Source organism: Melospiza melodia, chromosome 19 (assembly GCF_035770615.1).
Source record: "Melospiza melodia melodia isolate bMelMel2 chromosome 19, bMelMel2.pri, whole genome shotgun sequence".
NCBI classification, from domain to species: domain Eukaryota; kingdom Metazoa; phylum Chordata; class Aves; order Passeriformes; family Passerellidae; genus Melospiza; species Melospiza melodia.
This window is the reverse complement of record NC_086212.1, coordinates 13,308,702-13,331,412: the sequence shown is the minus strand read 5'-3', so window position 1 is coordinate 13,331,412 and position 22,711 is coordinate 13,308,702. Positions and strand designations below refer to the sequence as shown.

Sequence of the window (22,711 nt, the reverse complement as noted above, 5' to 3'; positions counted from 1 at the left end):
CTCACCTTGGTGTTGAGGTGGAGCTGTAATTTCATGTACTTCCCTAGATGAGGGTGCTACACCTCAACCAGAGCTGCCAGAGGACACTACCCCTCATGGTATTAGGACATCACAATTTTTTTTTTTCTCTCTTTTAGCTTAGGAGAAGCTTCATGTTTTCTCAGTAACAGATCAAAATCCCTCCTGTTGAAGGTGGAAGCAAAAGTATTGATTCCAGAGGAGCTCCCGCTCCTAGCCCAGCTCAAGGACCCAGGAGAGAGATTAAACACCATGAAATCAGGCAGTGCCAGACTTTACAAGCTCTGGCCATATTGATTTATCTCCTGACATCTTGACACAACAGCAGAACAGCAGAAGAAAGCATAGCACTATTTTCCATTCTGACTGAAACAAGTAGTCCAAAACATGCATGAATTTAATTTGTCACTCCTCAAATATAATGACTCATTATGATTCATTAGTCCCAAGTATTCTAGCTCATTTTCTACAGCTAATTAACCTTGTAAGCAACAATTCACCCAACAGAGGATCACTCTATTGCCATGGGGAGGCTGCACTCTGCTTTCTCCTGCAGGAGAACAGAAGTGCTGCCATGGTCTGGCCAAGGGGCACTGCTGCCCTTTCTCTCCTGAATTTGCTGAACGGGGACAGCCTGAGAAAACTCATTTAGAAAAAATGGAGAATTCTCCATTCCAGTGAGCAACATATGCTCAATGCAAACACAGTCTCCTTGGAGCAGGGAAGGGCTGGGTGGCCATTGCTGCAGCCACTGAAGGGTAACAAACATTGTCCTTTGCACTGAGCTGAGCTCAGCTAGGCAGGAGAGAGGAGGGTGACAAGGAAGGTAAAGATATTAATGCTCATCTGGAGCAGTGGGAGGAATGGTGATTGCTGCAGCTCCTGGGATGATGCCCTGTCCTGGGGAAGCCAGGGGCTCACACAACTGGGTGGAGCTTGGACAGGACCTTTCAGTCTTTCTCTTGGTCCCTTTTATACCCTGCTCAGATTTAAACATCCTCTCAACTTCTCATATATATTTAGACCAAAGAAAAACACCATTAAAATGCCAAGGAGGCTTTCAAGACAATTGTTATATTAAACTAGCTTCAATCCTAAACTCTGCTCCTGTGAAATCACTCACTGGACAGCCCACTTTAATCCTGAATTAATAATTAAGTGCTGCTGTCACTGTCAGATGATTGCTGCTTTCACAGGTCAACCACAGCAGGAAAGGGAATTTTAACAAAACCCTGCCTGACCCCAGGGATTTACAAGCAGCAAGTTTTGCATTAGGCACCAGGGTATGAAATCATAAAATCTTCACTGCAGAAGTCCTCCTCATAAAGCAACAAGAGTGGCAAGAGCCGAGCACTGCTGCTGGCCGAGGAGCACCAAATGCCATTTCCCTGGCACGATCCCATGGCGCTGCTCCCACGGGCGGCCCAGTGTCACCCCTGAAACCCAAGAGCTGTGGCCGTTTTTAGAACCAGCCTGCCCGAGGATCTGCTGCATTATCTGGGCACCACGTAAGGGAACAAGATGAACTGCAGCTCCCCCGGCCACTTATTTACCTTCTGTTTAGACAGAGCCTCTGCTCTCCCCGCCGCGCTCCCACTCGCTCGGCACCTCGCACAGGGCGGCTGCTCTATTTTTAAAGGCATGCTGCTGCCTTTCAGCTGAAGCTGCTGGGGTTTTTCTGGTTGGTTTTTTTTTTGTTTTTTTTTTTTTTTTTTTTTTTTAGCTCCCATACTCTTTAAAGTAATTTAAAACATGGTGGCAAGTAAAGGTGGTGAGGGGAGATACAGCAAATGCACCATGGTTGGTACTGTAACTTGAGATTAAGGCAAAAGGTACAACTTAAACCGAATTAAAATAACGTCTAAACTCAGTGATTAGGGTCAGACAGCAGGAGTCCTTGCTAAGGGGACCATCTCCCATGTATTCGGAGTGGGAATCACTCCAAATTTGAACCAATCTATTTGAACCAAGACTTCAGGATCTGTTCTGGCGGCAAACACACTGAGGTGCTCACAGCACAGCGAGGGGCAGCTGTGAGGAGCCCTGTGAGGGAATGTGTCCCTGAAACACAGTTTGAATATTCTGGGGAGTTAAAGGCCCTGCTGGTTTGTCCTGAGCCCACATGAGCAGCAGTGCCTTCAGAGGCCTTGCACAATCCCACAGGTGGAGCAGGTGCTGCTGAGAGTCTCCAGCATTGCAGGAAGGTGGAAGGGTGCCAGAAACACGTGGCATGAAAATCCAGTGTCCCTACCTGGGGTTGTTATCCCAGGATGAACTAAACACCCTTGAACTGTTCAAGCTTGACTCAAAACCCTCAGCAGTTATTAGAATAAAAGTGTTGAGGCCATGAACACTGACAGGCTGTCGATAGGGGAAGATGGTTGACTACACTGATACATCACCAACAAAACAAGAAACCACTTCCAAAACTTCACATTTTGAGAGCTTGGAGATTTCCTAGCCACAGCTTTGGTCTAGAATTTTCTCAGATGTTCAGGTGCCAGCCCTGTCAGCACTGCAGAGCTGCCTTGAGCATCCTGCTGATGGTCCTGGTGCTGCAGACACTCACCTGGCTGTGCTGCGCTGGGCAGGCTGAGCTGGGCTCCATTTCAGATTCAGGACGCCTCTGAGAACTGGTTGAAAGAGGACTCCCTAACACTCCCATCAGATGCTGCTGGGCCTTTTTGTGCCAGGAAAACGGATGTGTGCAGCAACAGCAAAAGTGCCTGGAAGCGTCCCAAAGCCCGAGTGAAATGGGGGAATGTTGAGTGGCACCAGACAAAAGGAGCAGTGATTTAATCTCCACAGATGGGGAGGAGGGAGCAGTGTCAGGAAAAGCAGGAGGATGAGATTAGCTAGGCAATAAAATGAAAATGAGCAAGAGGTGGAGAGAGCTGTGCTGAGATAAGAGGAGGTGGATTACAGGGCTGGCAGATGGAAGGGGAGCAGGCAGCCAAACAGTGAACAAAAAACAGGTAATAAATCTGTAAAAATTGTCACCAACAATGTTAAATACCATTTTCTGCCCATTTTCTCCAAGGAAGTAAGTGGTTAGGGCAGAGGGTTGTGCTGTGGATCCCCTCAGGGTGCAGGGATGCTGCCTCCAGCCCCTGCAAATGGCCAGCAAGGTGTGTTTGCTTGGCCCCCCAGCTCCTGCAAGACAGCCAGAACCCTTTCTGACACATGAATAAAGCAGCCCTTTGCACAAAAGGTGAAAGAAATGGCTTATTTCTAGAGGGCCTGACCATCCATTTGAGTCAGCCTAATTCAGGAAAGCGACACCTCGTCTCCTCTGCTGCTGAAAAGAGAATTTCCTCCAGCCCTGCTGGAGCACATTAGGCTGGGTATCTCAGTTCCGGGTGATAAGGCAGCTTTTATCAAGAGACTTTCATTAATGCAGTTTAACTGGCAATAGACAATTGATAACAAGCAGACATTTGACCACAATTTAAGTCATTAAGCCCTTGACCACCATGTTTTTGGAAGATAATCTCTAGAATATCTTAATCTGTGTCATTTTAGCAAAGCTACACTGCAGCTTTCCAAATCTGCGAACCCCCAGCCTTCCATTACCCAAGGCAGGTCAGTGCCTGCTGGCAGCAAATCCATCTCAAGAGGTCACTTCAAATCATTTATTTTTCATTGCACTTTAACTCTGGGAGAGGAAATTAGTGGACAAAGAGAAGCAATTTCCTTGTGAGTCTGAGACCTCTTCAGGACAGGGACACCTTGCTGCTCTGTGCCTGGCCCAGCAGGGTTTGGGCAAAAGAGCAGCACTGGTGGCTCATATGTCATTGCAAACATCTGTGTGGAATAATAAATACCTGGTTTGAGATGAAAATATCCCACCCAAATGTGGGGCAGGGTCACATTAACCCTATCCCTGCTGAGTTGGGTTACATGCCTGCCCCCTCTTTATTCCCCAATGGATACCTCTTTCCCTCCATGCCCCTTTAGCTGATTTAATGTCTCTCCAGCCTCCAGCACAACCAGGAGAGGACACAAACAGATCTCAGGGTGCTGTCTGGGGACAGGGATGAGGTCGGGGGAAGGCATGGAGAGCCCAGGTCAGAAGTTCCTCATCCCAGACCCTTCTGGAAAATCCCATTCCTCCCTATCAGGAATAAGAAACATTTCTACCATGCTGAAATGAGTGCATTTAAGAGCATTTTTTTCTCTAGGAAGGCACTGTGGTTAGGCAGCTCTTGGACAGACTCTGAGAGTTAAGTGCAGGAAATTCAATGCTCTCTGTTCTACACCAGAAGTCAGGCTGAGGGTCCCTTCAGATCCAAACCAGACATTCTGCAAACATTACCAAAAAAGCCCCTCCAAAACCCCCTCCAGTCTTCCACTCAGCATTGGGAAAACTTTTCAATAACAAGATGTGATTGCCAAATGTTAACAAAGAAGGCAAAACCATCGGGGTCCACGTTTGACTCCAGTTTTTGTGGCAGCCAGGAGGGCTCTGGAAGGGCATTCCCCAAAGCAGCCCAGAGCTGCCCGAGGGCTCCCAGCTCCACAGACACTTGTTCCTCACTGAGCCCAGGAGCTGCTGCATTTCCCAGCGGTTCCAGGCTGGGATCAGGGCTGGCCCGTCCTGCTGGGAGCCAGAACTGAGAGCAGAGGGTGAACACAAACCCTGCAGTGCCCAGAGGGAGGAGCAGCCCCAGCCCCAGGGAGAAGTGGGCTGCAGGGACCCAGGAGGGCAGCAGGGAATGGTGGCTCTGAGGGAGGTTTTACAGGACGATAGCAGGCAGAGAAAGTGCCCCACACTGACTGACCCAGCTGGGATGTGCCCAAACCCAAACTCCAGCCCAGGGGGCTGCAAATGCTGCGCTGAGATCAGTTGTGTCAGGTCCTGGCAGCAGGTGTGGGGAGGAGCTGATTTCCAGCCCAGGATTAGCAGCAGGATATACAGCACATTCTCCCTGCAAAAGTGTGATCATATCAAAGCTCCATCTGCACTCAGGCTGGAGCTCAGAGCTATTAATGACTGCTGGGGGAGAACTAACATTTTTTTCCTATTACCAGTTAAATAATCTTCCCACACCTTGAGAACTAACCATTCCTTTTTCTTTAAAGACATGTCCATACATACCTCTTTCTTTCAATACAGATAATCTACACATATCTAGGGCAAGGGAAAATTGCACAGATTTTAAAACCCAGAATATTTTAAATGCTGTGTTTATCCTTTTTGTTTTAGAGGAGCTCAACTGTTCTCAGCTTGGATGCAAACACACATACTTCCACTCTAGGTATTTTTGGTGAGGATGAAAAGACAAATAGATAGTGCATTTCAAACGTCACACTTTCAGCTGCCTTTATCTAACTTTGGTCAAGAATTTAAAGCTTTGCACTGAACACCAGCACATTTCAAGCTCCAGCTGTAATTCTCTTCTCCTGACAAGAATTTGCTGCTAACAGAGCCTGTCTGTGACATGGGAACCAACAGGCTGAAGCTGAAACCAAGGCTATCAAGCTCACTTCACTCATCAGTTATGAAATGGGAAAACCCAGCGAGCAGTGGTGTCACATGGAAACATGAGGGCAGCAGTGACACTGCCTTCCAAACAGTGTCAGCACCAAAACCAGGCTATAGATTATTGGGGAAGTCACAAACGCTGACCTCGTGATCCTATTCTGGGCTGCTCCTGTGACAAAAAAAGGGAGAAAAATACCCAAAACCATGAAACCAAAAGCAGAAGCTGACAGCCCCGAGCATTGGCACCGGGGTGAGGGCAGTGCCTGGCTGTGAGCAGGGACCTCAGTGCCCAGCCCTGGGCTGGGGACAGGGTGATTTACAGGGGGACAGTGTGATTTACAGGGGGACAGGGTGATTTACAGGGGGACAGCTGCTGCACTCACCCCAGCTGCCTGGCCCCAGGGCACACTGCAGCTCCCAGCTGCCTCTTCCCTCCCTTATTTTAATTTTTTTTTTAATTTTAAGGCAAATATCCAGTGCCAGGCTTGCCCCCACAGCTCAGAGGTGGTCTCACAAAGAGGGGAGCTGCTGCTGTCCCCCAGCCATGCCAGGAGGGCTCCCATGCCCAGGATAACACATGACTCCCCGAGCCTCCCAGCCCTGAGCTCAGCTCGGATGCTCGGGATGACTTTTCCTAATCTTCAGCACGTCAAACCTTATTAGTTGATTTTATTAAATCTCTCTCCAAACATCTCTGAAGTAACACTTGGTGTTGCTGCATCCCAAAATAGCCTCTCAGTCTGGGTTCTTGGCAGCCAGCACAAAGCCTGGATGAGACCCTGGAGAGACGGATTCAGAAGGAAACCCACACCAAACCCTCTTGTCCTTTTGACTTGCTCAGCCCTTCCCAGCCCCACACAACCCCAAACCTCCTTTACCTCAAGAACTCTGCAAGCATCTCTGCTTCTCCAGCTGCCTTGAGCTCCCAGCTGGGCCCAGGACAAAATCCTGCTGGCAAACAGCTCCACTTGTAGAAGATCTGCACTGGTGGTGCAGCTGCAGGAGCCTTCCACCAGATCATTACTCTTCCTGTTACAACAGGCTTTTATTTCTGCTGTCTGAGAGGTGAGATATCCACGAGACAGAGGTACAAAGCTCCTGCCACTGTTAATTATTAAAAGCATTTATCACTGAATCTCTAGCGATGGGCGGGTGACAAATCTTGGGTGAGCCATAACATTTCCATGAGAGGCTTTTAAAGGGGAAAGAGCTGGAGGAAATCATCATGCATTTAAAATGTAATATGAATTCATATCAGTGACTGTTTTGACACAGCTTTAACCTCTGACTGCAGGGGTTTACAATTTAAAAGACATCTGGTAACGGACAATCTTGCAAGGTAGACAATTTAAAAGACATCTGGTAACTGATGATTTTTTCAAAGCCAGAAGTCCATTACATACAGTCAAATGAGCTTGAAAAAAAAAAAGCACAAGGCACATCTGGTGTGATGAGCAAGAGCTCGGAAAAATCCCCATTGTCAGTGTCAGTGCTGCTGGTTTGGGCAGCAGTGAAAAGCAGCAGAGCCCTGACCCAGGGGCAGGATGGGCAGTGCCCTCCTGAGCTGGATTTCTGTGCCTTGCTCCTCATCCTTCCTCCTAGAGCCAGCTCAGCAGTCCTGGCCACCTCTCCTCACCCTGAATGTCACCTTTCTTCTGCCACCCATAGAATTGTTGACATCTTTCCTGCAGAAGGAAAATGGTCAGATTCAGCCCCGAGCCAAAAGATCCTCGTTTGGCCCTGGATGTGTTGAAAGCATGGGTCACACACCAGAGCTGGAGCACAGAAAATCTGGCTGTGTAAGCACCAGGGAATTCTGCCAAAAAGACCAGGGATTCTGTCTGTAGTCAGCCCTTGGAGAATGCTTTCTTTGACAAAAAAAAAAAAAAAAAAGGAAAACTATATAGAAAAACTCCATCTCTTGCAAGCTTATGAAAGCATGGCCATGTGCCACAGAGGCCACAGAGGCTAATGGGCTCCCCAGCAATGTCCCCCACCATAATTCAAATGGCAGCAGCAGACTCTAAAAAGTTCCTCACTCTCTCTTTTTTTTTTTTTTTTCTTGTTGGTTTTAAATAAAGCCATTAGACCCTTGAAAAAGCAGCCATTACAAAGTGTGGAAAGAGTTTTCCAAACAGCAACTGAGGGTGATGAGCAGCCCCCCACAGAACCAGAGGAGGGTTTTCCACTGAGAAGTTTTCCATGTTCTCCCCTGCACTGAAAAAAACACTGAGAGGGAAAAGCTCTGCCTTTGGAAAGGGAAAAAGTTCTGTTCCAGTCTCAGCTGAGCAGGTGTGAGCTCCATCTTCCTCCTCAAAGGGGATAAACTGAAGATGCCACTTCCCTCAAAGTTGACCAGAGGTTTTGCACATCCACCTGCCCAGAGATGCCCCCAGGGCCAGAGAGCTGCTCTGAGCCCTCTGCACTACAAAATAACCTCAGTCTTTCCTCCTTCACAGGGACAAACCTTCCAGGCTGACAATCCCCTTTCCCCTCCCAGTCCATTCCATCAGCTGACCAAAACCTCCACCAACACCGAGGCACTGGGAGCTGTCTCTGAGCAGGCTTCACCAGGAGAATGACCCAAAGTCCCATTCTCTCCCATTCTCCAGGATCTGCTTTTCTTCTCTTGCATTTAGTGGCAGTTCTCTGTCTCCAGCAAGGGAGGCTCAGCCCTGATTTCCCATCTGTCACTGTTCCCCAGGGTCCATCCTAGCTGGAGATTTTCCTGAGGCCAGCCTGGCTTAATTCCAACAAGTGGGAATGAGCTCCCATTGCCCCTCTTATCACTCCCTGCCTCAAACAAGTTTGACCTTTTGATTGGTTTGAACTTGGGGCAGCACTAAAACACTTGTTCTGGCAGATGAGGTCAGTCCCCCAGCTTTCTGCTGTGTGTAATGGGGCATTAATGGCACACTGGTTTTAAATCATGGCATATTCCCAGCTGCGAGGACAGGGAAGGAAAACAAACTCACAGAGGTTGTGCCCTGACATCAGGCTGGGCCAGGCTTGAGAGCAGCTCCAGATCCAGCTCATGGCTACTTCTGGCTGCAAAGAAAAAAAAACCTTTGAAATAGTATAGAAAAAATTCCTATTTCAATGTTCCTCTTTTCTCCATCACGCCCTCCTGAAGTTATCCATGCAAAATCCCTGAAAATGCCTCCTGCAAAGGATTGTGTGTCACTGCTGATCTCGGGCAGAGGATTTTAATAACCAACAATGACAAACAAAACCTCAGGAGCAAAACGTTTCCATGGCACTTAAAATTGACTTGGAAGGGAAGATATTTTGTCCAAACACATGAATATTCCTCAAGCTGCCACAGGTCAGAATTTGTAAGATCATGTTATATGTCAGGTTGGAAAGGGGGGAAAAAACCCAACTGGAAATGGATTCCAAAGATCAAGTTGAAAGAAATGCAAAACCCAACCACACGGGGAAAACCACACTGGAGCAAACCCAAATCTTTTCATCACTGCAGAAGCATTTTATGTTAACATGAAGAGGAATTTATTCTTTTATTAATGCAGGATTTTTTTTCCTCTGCCATCTCTGCAGGACTCAACATAGACAAATAAAAGCCCTGTCAGTGACTTCATTGCTCTCAGTTCTACATAAAGGGGTTGGACACACACTAATGGGCACTTCTATGTGGCAAACAGGAGTTAATAATGGGCATTCTTTTCCCTGCTAGCAGAAGAATGCTGGTGAATTTAACACATTTTATAATGTTTGCTTATTTACAGTTATGGTTGTAAAAATGACAAGAGGAACTCTTAGTTGTAAGAGGGAAATTCATAGAAAAACCTAAGCATTGAGAAAGTTTCTTTTCAGAGAGTTGTCTCACAAAAATCTGATTTCTCAGATTATTAGGACACACCCAGAGGGAAGGACCCTGTACATCTTCATTTCTGAGGGTGGTGTGGCCACCTCTTAAGTAGATGGGTTGCTGCATCCTCTGTCTTAGTCTATAGATTCATTTTTAGGTGCAATAAATTCCAGTCAAAATGCATGGAAACCTGGAATATGCTCATATTACAGCATTCCACTTTAGAAGTTACAGCCCTGGGGCTAATTTCCTAATTACTCATTTCCTGCATTGCCCCAGAGCTCTGCAACTGCCACGCTCCTTTACTTCCTGCCAGCTCTAGCGAGGAATCTGGAGTTACTTACCCAAACCATCATTTCTGCAGGGAAATAAGGCTGAACCTCAGGTCTGAGGGGTCTGATGGCCAGGGTGCACCATGGGCTCTCTGCTCAGGGTATCCCAAAGCACTTCCAGCAAGGACACAGCCCTGCATGGAATACGAAGGGAGGAGAGCCAGAACATCACATTTCAGAGCCCATCATTCAACACTCACACTCAGAAAATCCCCTGGAGCCCTGCAAGGGCCTGAACATCCGCCAGCAGGGAGAGGAGAAAACAAACAATACTTTTTAAATTTAATTTTTAAAACAAGCACGCAAATATGAGCGCCCATAAATTATACATAGCAACACTCTGTCCTTCCCAAGCCACTCACGTTTGAAAAGTTAAATAAAGCCAGTTACATTGTAAAATATTAATCAAAGTGAGCATTATATTGGGTCCTATGAATCACTTTGTGTTCAATATTTGCAGTGTCACCATGGTGAGGAGCTGCACCTAACACAGTGCTGTAGTTATAAAGAGCTCAGCCATTGCTACTGGCTTCCCAAGCTACAAAACTGTCATCTGCACTAGGACAGCTCAGAGAACATTAAATGAGGCTTCAAAATCAGCATCCCTGTTTGAAGTTAATCCATGGCTCATGCCAGCTGTAAAAGTTGAGGTTACAAACACTGGAACAGGAAAGTATTGACTGCTAAACACTGAGATAAAATCCAAGTGAAGATGGGGCCTTTCACTGAAACCCAGCCAATGCATTAATGGGATAGAATATGAAGTGTGAGAACTCTAATGATCACAAGAACAAGAAAATAAAGTCATTTGAATGCTCACTACTGTGCTGTCTCCAGAGATTTTGTACAGCCCAGTCTCAGGGCTCTAGGTCACTGGGGAAATCCTCCCAGAGTATATTTATATTTTTGGGAGGGGCTCTGCAGAATGTGCTCCTACATCCCCGCAGACCAGGGGCTGCTTACAAATGTTCAGCATCCTATGAAAAGCTGTGCCTCATGCCCAGCAAAACTGCAATAATAGTTGTAATTTTAGCAAATTTAGATGCAAGTACAAGGTAGGTGTAGGGTTCCAAATGAGAGGGAGCATGGGGAGATGAGTGAGGCACTCACTCACAGTCTCTGCCACCTGGCAGCCAAAGCATGGTGCACAGAGTGCCTCACGTGGCCACCCAGACTGAGGATTTCTAGATTAAATCAGCCACAAAAGGAACAATTTAGAATTGTTGAGCACGACATCTGGATCAGACCCTGCCAAGGCTGCTGTTTCACAGGCTGGCTCTGCACTGGGGGTGTTTCTGGTCCCTCCCTGCTCTGTGACAGGACTGAGCCCTTCCCTGGCACTCTGTGACTGCCAGACCAACCACAGGGCACAGCAAACCCATCCCTACTCCTCCCCTGCTCCAGCCCCGATTATCTCAGCTCATCGGTGCTTTGGAAGGGCAAATAAACAGGATTATGCTGTCCGGGTGCCTGCTAAGTCACAGCTGTATGGTGATCCTGTCAGAGGGTGGCAGGGCTGTGGGTACAGCCAGGTCAGCTTTTGCTTGCTCTGCGGAGCTGAAAACAGCACTGGGAAATTGTTAATCTCCATGAAGGGGACACTAGAGCTCACAGAAAGAAAATCAAATTCATCTTTATTATCCTTCTCAATCAGCTGCCTCGCTAAAAAAAAAAAAATTAAAAAAAATTTTAAAAATTCCTGATGGACAAAGTCATCACCTCCCTTCAGTGACAGGGCAGCAGATTTGGGATGCCAGTGAAAAGCATCTCACATGCCCTGCCTTTTCCATCCCGAGTGATCCCAGGGTGCTTTACAAGCGCCGCATGCAAATGGCACGTGGGATTAGCAGCACTCTGCCTCTGTTCCCACTGGGGTTACAGGGAACACAAGTGGGACTTGCTGCTGAGTAAAATGTGAACCAGGCTGGAAACCAGCCAGGACACTGAGATCAAGACTTGCATTCATTTGGAAGCTGCTGCCACAATGGCCCTATTGATCAGGACTTTGGGTTTTGGTCTTGTCCAAAACAATGCAGCAACCTACAGTGGGGCATGAAATGATGCTATTTTAAACCTGTTGGTAATTCATCATTATTTATTTTTCAAGACCTCAAAGACAAAAATATTGAAAGAGCAAGCAACAGGGGAAATACCCATATCTAAATTAAAATCTTCTTACATAAACTATCCAGATTTTAACACAGCAGCAAGCAAGCAAAGCCAGCCAGCTCCCAACCCTCTCACATACATGCACACAGAAAAATTAATTCCTTCAAAAGAAACTTTGAAGATCATAATTAAGCATGAAAGCTACCATATATTAAATTATACATCTAGTAAAAAAGAGTCATTAGCCCAACAAATGGGCTGCTAATGATTTCAGGTTTGCCTAAGGCCACGAGCTAATAAACCAGTGATTAACCAGCATTTCTGGGCTGCTGCTGAAGGCTGCAGCCTGGTGTCACAGCACTGGCCCAGGGCTTGGGAGCTGCAGAGAAACCAAAACCAAAGAAAAAAAAAACAAAACCAAAGGAAAAACCAAAACCAAAGAAAAAAAACAAAACCAAAGGAAAAACCAAAACCAAAGGAAAAAACAAAACCAAAGGAAAAACAAAACCAAAGAAAAAACAAAACCAAAGAAAAAACAAAACCAAAGATAAAACCATACTGGATGTGGGCCATAGTTTGGAACTTTGGAACTTCAAAACTTCATAGTTTTTGGAACTCTGGAACTGCCAGATTTCAGGGCCTGCTCTGAGGCACCCTGAGCTCCATCTCTCATCCACATCCCTCACTTCCACCACCCACTGGGATGGCAAAACCTGGGACCTCTCCCGTCCAGGTGGGACCAGGTGGGGTGGCCATGGGACAAGGGACATTCCATGGGACATTCCAAGGGAAATTCTCCAGGATGTGCCCAGCACAGGCCATGCCCAGGAGAGGCTCCTGCCACTGAAACTCCTCCCTGCTGCTCCTCACCTTCTCCACTCTCTGAGGCCACACCTGGGTGACCCTGGCAGTCATTTGTATGGAAAGCAACCCCACCAGAGTGTGCCTGGCAGCTTTCTGCAGACATTTCTTAGCAACTGGTAATAAAAATAAAAGAAAAAAAAACCCACCCAGCTCTGCCCAAAGCACCTGTACTCACCTTCCTCCCCACAGTTTGAAGAGCTGAGGGTGTGGGAACCAAAATTTGCTGTATTTTTTTCCTTATTATTCCTACAAAAAGAATATAGATGAATTTCAGCAGCAGTTGCAGCGACTTCAGATTAAATATAGCAGTTATTGACTTTCCCTGAAATTCAGACACTTCTGAAAATAAGCTTTTTGGCACCCACTAAGGAACACACTGAACATCTCCTTTAGCTACAAGCCCTCAAAATAAAAAATACTTATCAAGTTCTTACATTTATCTCTAAGAATTTTATCTGAGATGTTATTTAACTCTCCTTGTAAATATTCAGGGCTGGCCCAGCTCTTGCTGAAGTCAGAAGATTTTCAGTGCCATCTGCATGAGCATCACAGCACACAACTGGATAAGGTAGTGATTAAAATTAAGAAATTAATTATTCCTTTTACCAGCCTCACCTTTCCTTGCAGGGTTGTACAACTGGGGTCATTTACAGAGCACCCCACAAGATGTGAGCTCAAAACCTCCCCAGCACACACAGCCCTGCCCTTCAGCCACAGTCCTCAGTATTTAGAAGGACCTTTCCAAATCTGTTTTGTTTTAAATACATTAAAAAGTCTTTCCCACTGAAGTGGGTGGATTTTCCAGTGAACTCCAGCACTTAACCCTGCAGCATTTTGCTATTTCAAGATTAGAGGACGGGTTTCAAAATTTGTCCTGTACAACAAATATCTGCATGAGGTTCTGATGACGTTGCACTGAGACTCAGAGCCATCCTGGAATAGAAAACAATCCAGGCAACAATATTTGGCTCTGGATAGAAATTTTCCCAGAAGTTCAGGAGTAATCGCCTCCTTTCTGTTAAAGTTCCAAGTAATTCTGCCTGGGCTCCCGTGCATGGCTCCTGAGGCCAACATGCATGCTGCATAACGTGTCAAAATTAAATATTCCATCATTAATCATTTATATTATACCTTTCCCGAGTATTTTAGTTCTAAAGATGAAGGGGGATAGTCCTGAAATAGTTTTACCTTCTGTACAAACAGACTCTGTGAGGTCTCCAGCATTTCCCTTCACAAGGAACTACAACAGATTTGCATTATTTCTGATTGAAACCAGTTTGGTGTGCTATGAAAAAAAGTCCAGCTGGAGCATTTTACTACCACAGCTGACCACAAGATGGAAATCCTTTTCCACAAGATGTCTCCTGATTAGGAAAAGTACTAATGAGAAATTTCTCTTTCCAGGAAAATGTTTTAGAGGAAGCAAAGGAGGATTCTCATCCCCCCAGCAACTTCTTTTGGAGGCTTCATCGATTTTAATTTGATCAAAGCCAAGTTTTCCTGGGAAGTTTTCCCTTTCCTAGGAGGGCAGCTCCACTCAGGAATCATTCTGATGGAACCCCTCTCTGATCTGGGCCAGCAGCTCAGGCACAGCAGGCACAGAAAGCACCATGGAAGTGTTCACTGTCACATTTGGAAATGTGCAGGATAAAGTAAACTCTTCCCTCATTCCACTGCAGGTTATTTTTAGAGTTCAAAATCCCTCTGAGGAGCAGCTCCAGCCACCTCAAGCCTGGCCTGGCAGAGCTCAGGAGCTCTGTGGGGTTTTACACCCAACCTGCTGCCCTGCGCAGCCAAAACCACTGGGCGCGATCTGAACACCAAATGTAATTTATTTTTGCGATTGCTGATTTACAGAGGAGTGCAGAGGCTTGCACTGGGATGGCACCGGGCACTAACAGAGCCCAAAGGCCATTCCTGTCCCTGGGGGCAGGGACAGGGTGGGAGATGTGTCCCTTTCCCACCTCTGTGGGATTTCTGCAGCTCCCAGGGCGGGGATGCTGCAGGGCCCCTCACAGCCCCAGCCAGGCTCACTCCAGCTGGCTTTTGAGCTGCAAACCATTGCAGCCAGGAGATGAAAGAGGAGCTCCCATAATTTTCATTATCTGATGGTGCTTTCCACTCCAAATCCAACTAAGCAGCAAGCAGGGAGCTGCACTTGCAGACAGACAGGACATTTGCATCTGCTCTGCTGATTACAGGAGCTGCACATTTCACTTTAAACATCAATGGGTTGCAACTGCTATTCAAATGATATGGAAATTGCTACTTTATACTGAAATGTCCCTTAAGCAACAAAGCAAAAGATTAGCACAGGGCTTTGGTTTTTATCTTTTCTCTTCTTTTCATTTTAATAAAACACTGTGGTGCCAGTGGAAAACTCTTTGATGGCTCAGGAACAACACCTGTATCTTTGAACATTGTATTTGTACCAAGCTGCAGAATATTTGAATCCTTTTGTGCAACTATTATGACAACAATTTCCAACTAAAATGTCAGTCTTTATCTGAGACAATGAATTACCTTAATTTTCACAAGACTTCTTCCCCAGAAAAATAAACCCAGGCTATATGGATAATAGTTCAAGGCAATGAAGGTACCACAACCAATTTATGATTGTTTTCAGATTCAGATGAACTTTATCAGCTGGATGCCTGTCCTGTTCCCACACACCCAATAAATATTTCTCAAATGACCAAACTCACTCAAGATTGAATCCTATCTGTTTATAGCAGTATTTAGTAGAGTCACTGCACATAAGAACCAGACCACAGTGAGAATTTTTCCCATTGAAGCTCTCATAAGGAAAATCAGTTGCATTCCAACAGTTTTCAGGACTGATTTTTTTCATCCCTGCCCAGCTCTGCACCTGTTTATGCAATCCTAAAAAAGCAGCTTTTCAGTGAATTTTAATGGTAAATTTCACTCTGGGCAGAAGAGGTAAGGGATGTATAAAGACACAGCATTAGACTCCCCAAAATCAACAGATTTTGAAAGTTAGTGCAACTTATTGATATGTCAGAGAAACATGAGCAAAGAGGGATCACTGGCTTCTGATTACCTTGAGGGGATTTACAACAAAGGGTTCCAAGAGGAACATCATCCTTGTCCCCTCTCAGCAGGGCTATTTCTGAAGAAAAAAGTAAAAGCACATTACAAACAAAATTATTTTTTAAAAAAACCCAATGCAGACACATTGACAATTAATTTGCAAAGCACTCTGTCTATAGACTCATATTTGTATTCTGATGTCAAAGATTTGGGGCTTTGGGGTGCTGAAAGGTGGGAAATTATCCACTCCTGACCAAATCAGACATATTGCTATTCTTGACATTAATTGTTTTAGAAAGTAGAACACTGAACTCAGCCTGTGGGATTTGTGTTCTATAAGCATCTAGCAGAGATCTGGAGAGAAACTTTCAATTCTTCACGAGCAGGTTCAGAACAGAGATGCAAACAGAATGAGCAAGCAGCAACTCCTTTCTGTCAGGAACAAGTTTCAGTGCATCACCCACAAGAGACAGCTCTGCCCAGTTCCAAAGTGCCTACATCATCCAGGGGTGCAAACCCAAACCCTGCTCTTACCCACCTGCCCCTGCCATCCCGCTTCCTTTAGTGGAGTTTTTTCCTCACAACTGCAAAAATAACAGCATTATTCCAAAACATCCACACTGCATTCCTCACTCTGAACCCATCACAGCACATCCACACAGGAGCTCTGATAACCACGCTCACACTTTGGGGTTTTTTAGTGCCATTATGAATAGTTGTGAATATTTATGCCCATTTCCAGGCTGTGCCCCCTGGTTTGCACAGGGCACAGGTTGTTTCAGCAGCTGAAGCATTTCATTAGCATCTGACAGCTGCTGAAAGGGAGCAAATAGGTGGTGCCAGGCGTTGTGGAGCTGGCAGGTGATCACAGCATCATTACCAGGGACAAGGAGGGCTCTTCTGCACTGCCCAGACCTGCCTGGTGCAGGGGAGATTTAATTATCACCCCCAAATGGGCAGGTGGGGAAGGTGAGGACCTGACAGGAGCAGAGAGTGTGTACAGGGCACAGCTGGCAGTAACCAACCCCTAAATCAAGGCCCACACTCAGCAAATGTTCAGGTGGAGTCCAAAACAAAGCAGCAGAACCTTGTTCACAGAGGATGCTTGGATGGGGTGTGCTCAGGCAGGAAACTGGGATTTCACAGGGAAAATCTGGGAGCAGAGAGAAGATACCCAGCACACAGGGCATGGACAGATACTGAGAGGGGCCTGAAGGAAAATATTCCTTGGCCTTCAACCCACCACCATCCTCTGCTCCAGGGATGCCTCGTGGATTCGATTCTCAGGATTGGCCAACAAATTGTAATTGTGCTCAGAGGGAGATGAACCTCGTGCCCTGGGTGGGCAAGGCCCATGATTTTCCACCCCAAATGGGCACCCATGGGAATGTGAACAAAATCCTGCTCACATTTACCCCTCCAGGGGGAACAAGTTGCACACACAGCATGAAAAAGGCGCTGCTGGATTTTTGTTCAAGTCATGGCACATTGCTTTGTCAGAAACAAACTAAATGCAAGTGTTGGGATGGGTAAATGCACAGAACAGAGGTACAGCCCTTCTGAGATGCTGGAAATGCTTCTTGTCATATCCCACTAATGAACAAAATCATTCCACTCAAGGCAATTACATAAGTTATTTAAAAAATAATTATGTAAAAGCAGGAAATGTCAACATGCACATTACTTGCTTTCAAACCATTTTCTTGGCAACCAACCCATCTGTTCTACCTCAATCTTCCTTCCAAAAGAGAATTAATGTTCCTCTTCATCAGCTTAACATTTGAGGAAGTTCTGAAATTACTTTACCTGCACAGCATCACCTTCCTTGAGCTGCTTTCCCCACACTTGCATTCTTTTTTTGCTTCTCTGTGTGAACAATTACCATTGTAAACACACATATATACCAGTTTTCAAGAGAAAAAAAAGGCCATACTCAATAGCAACATAAATTTGGGTTGTAAATTGCCACACAGCACAGTCACATTGTAAACAAGGCTGTCCATGTACAGCTCCACTGCCTTTGATGCCCAGCCAGAATTGGATCTTTTCAACATTTTCTTATTAAGGATGAATTACAAAACAAACCGAGGGTGCTCGAGTGAGAGGCCTTGATGGGAGCAGTGTCCAGGTGCCAGGGTTTCTGTGTTAGATGTTGACAGAGCCTTGCAAACACTGCAGCCTCTTCTCCAGAGACTCAGAATCTGCAATTTTAGTAAAATCATTCTGGTTAATGCATACTTTAAACTGAGGAGGTATCATGGTATCTGTACTGAGGTCTTGGTACTTTATACTGAGGCTGCCTGCCTCCTCAGACACAAATATATCTTTGCTCCTATTCTCGATTTCACTTGTATTTTTGGAAATACACCCCACTTTCCTGGAAGCAGATGCGCAGTTCACAAACCTGGAAGCAGATGCACAATTCACAAACCTGGGAGCCAATAAGAGCAGTAAATTTCAGACACTTGTGTCTAAAACCACCAAAGTGAAGAGCTGACCCCCGTTACCCAGTCCCAGGGCCCACAAAGTGCTCACTGCTGCCTGTTTGTGCAATGCATTTTTAAAGCAGGCACTGTTTAAAATATGCACAACTAATATTAACAAAGAGCTGTGGATCCCAGTGTGAGGGGCTGGAACAAGTGCTGCCTTCTGTCTGCTGTGCGCTGACCTTTGCATGTATTTTTAGGCACTGTCCTATAAGTAATGTGTCTTGCACAAATTACTTCTGCCCAGATATAAAGCAACATTACCCAGGGGAGGGAGAGGGCAACATGGGGGGGAATTTATGTTTGCTAAAATTGGGAAAAATAGAAAAGTACCAGGCTTTATAAGAGGATTTTTAAACTGAATTTTACAGGCATTCACAATGGACTGAAGTGTAGTGTCATTCTCCCATTTTTTGAGTAAAGAATACAACAATCAGTTCCTTGCAAGAAAAACAGAATTAATAGAATCAATGATATATTTAATTAGAAGTGCTTGTGTCTCTCAGGGAGGACAAAGATTAATTTAGGTAACTACTCAAAATTTTAATCTTTGTAACTTTAAGCTAAGAACTAAAGTAGAAATCTGTGTGGAAGAATGCTGTTGGAAGGGATTGCTCCCGTAGCCACAGGAAAAATCAAACTGCACTATGTTCTGTGGTATATAAGTGGCTCACACAGCTATGTAGCAATATATATTAATAATGGGCAGGTCTAGGAAATTACATGAATATAAGGTTGAAAAAAACAAAATAAACTGCCAAATAAAAAAAAATTGATTTGTCTGTGTGGTTACCCCACAGAGAAAAAACCTAATGTAACTGTTCCTCCCCACTTATAATTAGAAAAATCAATGTTAAAGATTAATCCTCAGCATCTGAAGGATGAAGCATGACCTAAGTTGGCTTTTTCTTTTTTTTTTTTTAGCCAAGATTTCTGAACGAAAAAATAAAGGGGGGAAATAATACTCAATATGAAACTGCCTCTGATGCAGAGAAAAGAACCAGGGCATGATTGCATAAAGGATCTCTTAGTTTAGGTGACACTGTCAGACAATTTTCCTCCCTGGTACATTGCCATTGGGCTCCTCATGAAGCTCATCTCTTTAAAACTCACCCACAATGACCCCATGGCAACACAATGACTTGGTTTAACTCACACCAAACTATGAAGAAATTAAAAAGAAAAAGTCATTAAATCAGATTGAGAGTTGTAGTCCACAGCAGTTTTTCATTTAAGACTTGGATAATAAATTCCTCTGGTGTAATGGTGCCACCAGCAGATAATAGTTAGAACTGGGTTTAGCTGTAAAACCTACATGGATATAAATTTCTCTGTGGAGGATATTTAAGCTTCCAAGAATATATCCTTTAATTTTTAAAAACAATATTTTGATAAGAACATGGAGTTAAGCATTGGTTCTAAATGTGAACTATCAGTAGATAAAACTTTGTATTCATAATCCTCAGTGTAAGATCCTCTGTGATTTATAAAGATGGGGAAGTGTTTGGGACAGCATGGGGGTTTTTCCCACAGCAAAACCTGGTGATTTTCATGCCCAAACAAGAGACAAACATTGGAGCAGTAACAGCAACACTAAACTGAGAGAGGTTAATGACTGGAACTCCTCAGTTTTGTCTGTAGGAACACTGACCTGATAAACACTGAATATGGGAGTGGAGCAGAGATCCAGGATTCATCACTTCTGTTGCAGAGAGAAAACTGAGAGGATTTGTTCCTCCAGCCACTGCAGAGCTGAACTCCCAGCATTGCTGTTGCCTGTTTATCTACAGCACCTCCATTACATTTTAAATTATCACTTCTCATTCAAATTTACTTAGAGGGTTTGGGAATCTGGAATATAATCACAATGGGAGGAAATCCCTGCCATGCAGGTGTGGATTTCCTTTCAGCCAAGGAAATGGGAGTTAGAGCATGGTGCAGCAATGCCACCAAACCAAAAACTGCTCCAAGAGTTACTCCAGACTGAAACACAAACAGGGCAATATGAGAAGCAGATCAGTTCTCAGCAAGATCATTTTACAGATCTGGAGCACAAGGACATGTGTAGGAAACACACAAATTCTGCAATCCTTTCCAGCCACAGCCTCTCCCTGTGTGCTCTGAGGTTTACTGGAGCTGTCTGGAGCACTCCTGGCTGCCCTGCAGGACAGCTGAAAGTCACTGTCCCCCGTTGTGCTCTCCCACTACTGCACCTGCATATTTGATTTCTCACACAAAAGGTCAGAAGCTTGCCAGCAGGCTGCCTGCCTCCTCAGACACACAATGCCTGCAGAAAAATAACCCCAAGGAGCTGCTTGCTGTAATTTCCTGCAATTTAAGACCATTTATTTTTAAAACTTTTGCTGCCAACCTCCCCATCTGACTGTCACCCTCTTGCTGAATTCCACCATCAGAACATAGTAATTTATTAGAGATCAAATCCAACCAGTTATTTGACTGTCTTGGTTTTAAATACTACTCAGGCTTTTTAGCTCTGAATCCTTCTGGCTCTCTATAATTAATGTTCCTTCAGCAGAGGCAGTGAGGGCTGGCTGTGCACAGCCCCTGTTAACCCTTTGAGACCACCACAGCCCACAGTGATCCAGTCCATTATTTTGACTTGTGGCATTTGGGAATGAATTTTCCCTGGCAGTGGGATGAGTTTGGCCACTCTCCACCCACGTGCTCAGGAGCTGCTCTGCTCTTGCACATGTTCATTAACAGATTGTGGGGTCACAGCCACACATATGGGGCTTGGGGAGGGGCTGCAGCTTCCCCAAAGCTTTGGTGGCAGCTTTGAATTGAGATGAGAGAAGGGGATGGTCAAGGGGATGGATGTCTGCAGAGCCAGGTGTGCACACGGTGATGCAGCACCAAAGGTGCATGTGAGAGCAGGGATAAGCCAGAAATTGAGCCATTTCCTGTGGAAAGGGGGCCAAAATCTCAGTTTGAGTCACCAGGGAGCTGCTGTGGCAGAGAGCCAACAGAATACTGGGCTGCTCCAGCAAGGGCATCACCAACAGAAATAAAATCATCATCATCATCATCATCCCACCCAATGCAGCACTTGTCAGGCCTCACCTGCAATACTGGGGTCACTTTTGGTCCCTGCTATGCATAAAAAAGATGTGGAAAGGCTGGAGATAGTCCAGGGAAGGACCACAAAGATGATCAAAGAACTGAGAGGATGCCCCACGAGAAAAGGTTGAGAGAATTTGGGTTGTCCAGCCTCGAGAAAAGTAGGCTTAGGGAGATTTCCTCACCATGTTCCAGATTACAAAGAAGATGGAAATTCCCTTTCTACAGGGAACACCTTTTGCAGAAAAATCTCCCCAGTGCTGGACACTTTTAAGATTCAGCTGGGCCATCCTACCAAGGCTGTGATTTTGCCTAGAAGGGTTCAGTCATAAGATCTCTGAGGTCCTTCCCAACCTGGTATTCTATGGCTCTATGAAAAATATTTATGAGTAAATATTGAATTTATTCCTACATTGAAAGATAATCTCCTGAGCTCTTTAGGTCAATATTAGCATAGCCCGGAGGGGTCAAATAGCAGATATTTGGCAAGAAGTAAAAACCACTGCACAGTAAAAGGAGGTTGACAGTGAACACATTTTCCTTTAAATTTTAGCATCTTGTTACCATACTTTTTTCCCTCCAGCTCTGACCTATAGCCATGAATGGCAAAAAAAATAAAGCCAAGAATAGGAAAACAACAATATTAATCAAGGTCTACTCTCAGATATATATTGTTCCTAGTGAGTATTTCATAGTTAGGAGAGCTGAATTTGACCTCGAAACATTCCAATAATCCCTCCTCAAACAAATTCACAGAAAAATTACTATATTTGATATTTACTTATTAGAAATTGCAACTGCCATTGGAATTCTGAAGGGGCTGCCCTAAGAAAGCCTTTCTGGGTGAACTATTTAAGGCAGTATCCTTGACTGAACTTCCAGCATTTTAGCTAATTTGACCATGTTTGTCTTCTACCCAAAGCACTCCCAGCAAAAATAGCTGAGAGAGCTCCTGTGCAGCAAGAACTCTGCTTTTTGCAGTTCTCTTTTGCTGTATTTTAAGAAGATTTTTTCCCAAGTCTCTTATCAAATAGCTTTTAGTAGTGACAGATATGTTTGGTGTAAGCCTGTTGGTTTCCCACGAGCAAGAGCTTCAGGGGAAATTCAAGAGTATATTTCAATTATAGACACTGAATGAATCATAGATAAATACCAGGATCTCTGGAAGCACAAAATACTGTTTTCTGTTTAGATAAATAAGTGGCAAAAGGCATAAACCAAATGACAATAGTATCAGATTATAGCTGTTATTGAACTAATATAAAACATGTAAAACTCTATTCTGAGCCACACTTTTGTTATTTCAAAGGAATTTCCACCAAAGAAAGCAATTTTTCAGACTGCATGCATATTCTACTGGGCTAAGTGGAGTCTGAAACCTATAAACAATTTGTACTAATCTAATTATAAATGTACTAATTTGTGTTGGCACAAGACCATGCTACTACCTACTTATTTC

General features: G+C 44.9%; 1 long non-coding RNA gene across 2 annotated transcripts in view; it reads right to left on the bottom strand.

Annotated features, from left to right (window-relative positions):
• LOC134427082 (uncharacterized) overlaps positions 1 to 12,885 on the bottom strand; it is a 35,842-nt gene extending 22,957 nt beyond the window's left edge. The window contains exons 1-3 of one of the 2 annotated variants that reach the window (XR_010030090.1): positions 12,813 to 12,885; positions 9,677 to 9,798; positions 8,479 to 8,551 (exon numbers count right to left, since the gene is read on the bottom strand). This is a non-coding gene — a long non-coding RNA (uncharacterized LOC134427082). Of the gene's footprint in view, positions 1 to 6,381; positions 6,591 to 8,478; positions 8,552 to 9,676; positions 9,799 to 12,812 lie in introns of those variants that run through there. The other variant, XR_010030091.1, reaches the window with a different exon arrangement.
• Between the last annotated feature and the right edge of the window lie 9,826 nt (positions 12,886 to 22,711).